This window comes from Cicer arietinum, chromosome 3, assembly GCF_000331145.2.
Source record: "Cicer arietinum cultivar CDC Frontier isolate Library 1 chromosome 3, Cicar.CDCFrontier_v2.0, whole genome shotgun sequence".
NCBI lineage: Eukaryota > Viridiplantae > Streptophyta > Magnoliopsida > Fabales > Fabaceae > Cicer > Cicer arietinum.
The window spans coordinates 36,785,785-36,792,420 of record NC_021162.2 but is presented as its reverse complement, the minus strand read 5'-3'; positions in this window follow the sequence as shown (position 1 = coordinate 36,792,420).

Sequence of the window (6,636 nt, the reverse complement as noted above, 5' to 3'; positions counted from 1 at the left end):
GATTCACATTTAGGTCATTTTCCTCATCCCTTGGCTTATTCTAGTTCAATTAGGGTTTTTACCAATCTTGTGCATCAAATAGGTGTATTTGTGTCGTTGGATAATCATTTATGTCATTTTCGTCATCCCTTGGCTTATTCTAGATCAATTAGGGTTTTTAACCAATCTTGTGCATCCAATAGGTGTGTTTGTGTCATTGGATTCACATTTAGGTCATTTTCGTCCTCCCTAGGCTAATTCTTGTGCAATTAGGGTTTTTACCAATCTTGTGCATCAAATAGGTGTATTTGTGTCATTGGATTCACATTTAGGTCATTTTCGTCCTCCCTAGGCTAATTCTTGTGCAATTAGGGTTTTTACCAATCTTGTGCATCAAATAGGTGTATTTGTGTCATTGGATTCACATTTAGGTCATTTTCGTCCTCCCTAGGCTAATTCTTGTGCAATTAGGGTTTTTACCAATCTTGTGCATCCAATAGGTGTGTTTGTATCATTGGATGAACATTTACGTCATTTTCGTCCTTCCTAGGCATATTCTTGTCCAATTAGGGTTTTTAACGAATCTTGTGCATCCAATTGGTGTGTTTGTGTCATTGGATTAATATTTAGGTCATTTTCGTCCTCCCTAGGCTTTTTCTTGTCCAATTAGGGTTTTTAACCTATCTTGTGCATCCAATAAGTTCTTTTGTGTAATTGGATTCACATTTAGGTCATCTTCGTCCTCCCTTGGCTTATTCTAGTTCAATTAGGGTTTTTAACCTATCTTGTGCATCCAATACGTGTGTTTGTGTCATTGGATTAATATTTAGGTCATTTTCGTCCTCCCTAGGCTTTTTCTTGTCCAATTAGGGTTTTTAACGAATCTTGTGCATCCAATTGGTGTGTTTGTGTCATTGGATTAATATTTAGGTCATTTTCGTCCTCCATACATTTATTCTTGTCCAACTACGGTTTTTAACCAATCTTGTGCATCTAATTATTGTGTTTGTGTCATTGGATTCACATTAAGGTCCTTTTCTTCCTCCCAAGGTTTATTCTTGCCCAATAAGGGTTTTTAACCAATCTTGTGCATCCAATAGGTGTGTTTGGGTTTTTATCCTATTGTGGGCATCCAATAGGTGTGTTTGTGTCGTTGGATTCACATTTAGGTCATTTTCGTCCTCCCTTGGCTTATTCTAGTTCAATTAGGGTTTTTAACCAATCTTGTGCATCCAATATGTGTGTTTGGGTTTTTAACCAATCTTGTGCATCCAATACGTGTGTTTTTGTCATTGGATGAAAATTTATGTCATTTTCGTCCATCCTAGGCTTATTCTTGTCCAATTAGGGTGTTTAACCAATCTTGTGCATCCAATAGGTGTGTTTGTGTCATTGGATTCACATTTAGGTCAGTTTCGTCCTCCCGAAGTTTATTCTAGTCCGATTAGGGTTTTAAACCAATCTTGTGCATCCAATAGGTGTGTTTGTGTCATTGGATGAACTTTTACGTCATTTTCATTCTCCCTAGACTTATTCTTGCCCAACAAGGATTTTTAAACAATCTTGTGCATCGAATATGTGTTTTTGTGTCATTGGATTCACATTTAGGTCAATTTCGTACTGCCTAGCCTTATTCTAGTCCAATTAGGGTTTTCAACCAATCTTGTGCAACCAATAGGTGTGTTTGTGTCGTTGGATGAACATTTATGTCATTTTCGTCCTTCCTAGGCTTATTCTTGTCCAACTAGGGTTTTTAACCTATCTTGTGCATCCCATTACTGTGTTTATGTCATTGGATTCACATTTAGGTCATCTTTGTCCTTCCTAGGCTTATTCTTGTGCAATTAGGGTTTTTAACCATTCTTGTGCATCCAATAGGTGTGTTTGTGTCATTGGATGAACATTTAGGTCATTTTCGTCCACCCAATGTTTATTCTAGTCCAATTAGGGTTTTTTTACCAATCTTGTGCATCCAATACGTGTGTATTTGTCATTGGATGATAATTTATGTCATTTTCGTCCTTCTTAGGCTTATTCTTGTCCAATTAGGGTTTTTAACTAATCTTGTGGATCCAATAGGTGTGTTTGTGTCATTAGATTAACATTTAGGTCATTTTCGTCCTGTCTAGAGTTATTCTTGTCCAACTAGGGTTTCTAACCTATCGTGAAGCACTAACGGAGTTTCGAGTTAAGCGATAGGAATTGGTCCACAGTGAGAAACACAAGGGAAGCAAGAGGGAAGATGCCCGGCCGAAGGGAAGTCGTAACTGGAGTTGAGTGTATAATGTCCCAAAGGATTGATTGCTCGTGGGATGGATACCCTTTTGCATCCAATAGGTGTGTTTGTGTCGTTGGACGAACGTTTATGTCATTTTCGTCCTTCCTAGGCCTATTCTTTTCCAATTAGGGTTTTTAACCATACTTGTGCATCCAATAGGTGTGTTTGTGTCATTGGATTCACATTTAGGTCATTTTCGTCCTCCCTAGACTTATTCTAGTCCAATTAGGGTTTTTAACCAATCTTTTGCATCCAATAGGTGTGTTTGTGTCGTTGGATGAACATTTATGTCATTTTCGTCCTTCCTAGGCTTATTCTTTTCCAATTAGGGTTTTTAACCATACTTGTGCATCCAATAGGTGTGTTTGTGTCATTGGATGCACATTTAGGTCATTTTTGTCCTCCCTAGGCTTATTCTAGTCCAATTAGGGTTTTTAACCAATCTTTTGCATCCAATAGGTGTGTTTGTGTCGTTGGATGAACATTTAGGTCATTTTCATCCTCGCAAAGTTTATTGTAGTCCAATTACGGTTTTTAACCAATCTTGTGCATCCAATAGGTGTGTTTGTGTCATTGGGTTCACATTTAGGTTATTTTCGTCCTCCCTAGGCTTATTCTAGTCCAATTAGGGTTTTTAACCATTCATGTGCATCCAATACGTGTGTTTGTGTCATTGGATGAACATTTATGTCATTTTCGTCCTTCCAAGGTTTATTCTTGTCCAATTAGGGTTTTTAACGAATCTTGTGCATTCAATAGGTGTGTTTGTGTCATTGGATTAACATTTAGGTCATTTTCTTCCTCCCAAGGCTTATTCTAGCTTTATAAGAGTTTTTAACCAATCTTGTGCATCGAATAGATGTGTTGTTTCGATGGATTCACATTTAGGTCATTTTCGTCCTCCCTTGGCTTATTCTAGTTCAATTAAAGTTTTTAACCAATCTTGTGCATCCAATAGGTGTGTTTGTGTCATTGGATTAACATTTAGGTCATTTGCGTCCTCGCTTGGCTTATTCTTGTGCAATTAAGGTTTTTAACCAATATTGTCCAACCAATAGATGTGTTTGTGTCATTGGATTCACATTTAGGTCATTTTCGTCCTCCCTTGGCATATTCTAGTCCAATTAGGGTTTTTAACCAATCTTGTGCATCCAATAGGTGTGTTTGTGTCATTAGCTTTATAAGAGTTTTTAACCAATCTTGTGCATCCAATAGGTGTGTTTGTGTCGTTGGATTCACATTTAGGTCATTTTCGTCCTCCCTTGGCATATTCTAGTCCAATTAGGGTTTTTAACGAATCTTGTGCATCCAATAGGTGTGTTTGTGTCGTTGGATTCACATTTAGGTCATTTTCGTCCTCCCTTGGCATATTCTAGTCCAATTAGGGTTTTTAACGAATCTTGTGCATCCAATAGGTGTGTTTGTGTCGTTGGATTCACATTTAGGTCATTTTCGTCCTCCCTTGGCATATTCTAGTCCAATTAGGGTTTTTAACGAATCTTGTGCATCCAATAGGTGTGTTTGTATCATTGGATGAACATTTATGTCATTTTCGTCCTTCCTAGGCTTATTCTTGTCCAGTTTTGGTTTTTAACGAATCTTGTGCATCCAATTGGTGTGTTTGTGTCATTAGATTAACATTTAGGTCATTTTCGTCCTCCGTAGATTTATTCTTGTCCAACTACGGTTTTTAACCAATCTTTTGCATCCAATAAGTTCATTTGTGTCATTGGATTCACATTTAGGTCATTTTCGTCCTCCGTGGATTGATTCTTGTCCAACTACGGTTTTTAACCAATCTTTTGCATCCAATAAGTTCATTTGTGTCATTGGATTCACATTTAGGTCATTTTCGTCCTCCCTTGGCTTATTCTAGTTCAATTAGGGTTTTTAAACAATCTTGTGCATCTAATACGTGTGTTTGGGTTTTTAACCAATCTTGTGCATCCAATACGTGTGTTTTTGTCATTGGATGAAAATTTATGTCATTTTCGTCCATCCTAGGCTTATTCTTGTCCAATTAGGGTTTTTCTCCAATCTTGTGCATCCAATAGGTGTGTTTGTGTCATTGGATGAACATTTAGGTTATTTTCGTCCTCACTAGGCTTATTCTTGTCCAATTAGGGTTTTTAACCAATCTTGTGCATCCAATAGATGTGTTTGTGTCATTGGATGAACATTTAGGTCAGTTTCGTCCTCCCGAAGTTTATTTTAGTCCGATTAGGGTTTTAAACCAATCTTGTGCATCCAATAGGTGTGTTTGTGTCATCGGATGAACTTTTACGTCATTTTCATTCTCCCTAGACTTATTCTTGCCCAACAAGGATTTTTAAACAATCTTGTGCATCGAATAGGTGTTTTTGTGTCATTGGATTCACATTTAGGTCAATTTCGTACTGCCTAGCCTTATTGTAGTCCAATTAGGGTTTTCAACCAATCTTGTGCAACCAAGAGGTGTGTTTGTGTCGTTGGATGAACATTTATGTCATTTTCGTCCTTCCTAGGCTTATTCTTGTCCAACTAGGGTTTTTAACCTATCTTGTGCATCCCATTACAGTGTTTATGTCATTGGATTCACATTTAGGTCATCTTCGTCCTTCCTAGGCTTATTCTTGTGCAATTAGGGTTTTTAACCATTCTTGTGCATCCAATAGGTGTGTTTGTGTCATTGGATTAACATTTAGGTCACTTTCGTCCTCCCTAGGTTTATTCTTGTCCAATTAGGGTTTTTAACCATTCTTGTGCATCCAATAGGTGTGTTTGTGTCATTGGATGAACATTTAGGTCATTTTCGTCCACCAAATGTTTATTCTAGTCCAATTAGGGTTTTTTTACCAATCTTGTGCATCCAATACGTGTGTTTTTGTCATTGGATGATAATTTATGTCAATTTCGTCCTTCCTAGGCTTATTCTTGTCCAATTAGGGTTTTTAACTAATCTTGTGGATCCAATAGGTGTGTTTGTGTCATTGGATTAACATTTAGGTCATTTTCGTCCTGTCTAAAGTTATTCTTGTCCAACTAGGGTTTCTAACCTATCGTGAAGCACTAAGGGAGTTTCGAGTTAAGCGATAAGAATTGGTCCACAGTGAGAAACACAAGCGAAGCAAGAGGGAAGATGCCCGGCCGAAGGGAAGTCGTAACTGGAGTTGAGTGTATAATGTCCCAAAGGATTGATTGCTCGTGGGATGGATACCATTTTGCATCCAATAGGTGTGTTTGTGTCGTTGGACGAACGTTTATGTCATTTTCGTCTTTCCTAGGCCTATTCTTTTCCAATTAGGGTTTTTAACCATACTTGTGCATCCAATAGGTGTGTTTGTGTCATTGGATTCACATTTAGGTCATTTTCGTCCTCCCTAGACTTATTCTAGTCCAATTAGGGTTTTTAACCAGTCATGTGCATCCAATACGTGTGTTTGTGTCATTGGATTCACATTTAGGTCATTTTCGTCCTCCCTAGACTTATTCTAGTCCAATTAGGGTTTTTAACCAGTCATGTGCATCCAATACGTGTGTTTGTGTCATTGGATTCACATTTAGGTCATTTTCGTCCTCCCTAGACTTATTCTAGTCCAATTAGGGTTTTTAACCAGTCATGTGCATCCAATACGTGTGTTTGTGTCATTGGATTCACATTTAGGTCATTTTCGTCCTCCCTAGACTTATTCTAGTCCAATTAGGGTTTTTAACCAATCTTGTGCATCCAATAGGTGTGTTTGTGTCATTGGGTTCACATTTAGGTTATTTTCGTCCTCCCTAGGCTTATTCTAGTCCAATTAGGGTTTTTAACCAGTCATGTGCATCCAATACGTGTGTTTGTGTCATTGGATGAACATTTATGTCATTTTCGTCCTTCCAAGGTTTATTCTTGTCCAATTAGGGTTTTTAACGAATCTTGTGCATCCAATAGGTGTGTTTGTGTCATTGGATGAACATTTATGTCATTTTCGTCCTTCCAAGGTTTATTCTTGTCCAATTAGGGTTTTTAACGAATCTTGTGCATCCAATAGGTGTGTTTGTGTCATTGGATTCACATTTAGGTCATTTTCGTCCTCCCTTGGCTTATTCTAGTTCAATTAAGGTTTTTAACCAATCTTGTGCATCCAATAGTTGTGTTTGTGTCATTGGATTAACATTTAGGTCATTTGCGTCCTCGCTTGGCTTATTCTTGTGCAATTAGGGTTTTTAACCAATATTGTCCAACCAATAGATGTGTTTATGTCATTGGATTCACATTTAGGTCATTTTCGTCCTCCCTTGGCTTATTCTAGTCCAATTAGGGTTTTTAACCAATCTTTTGCATCCAATAGGTGTGTTTGTGTCGTTGGACGAACGTTTATGAAATTTTCGTCCTTCCTAGGCTTATTCTTGTCCAA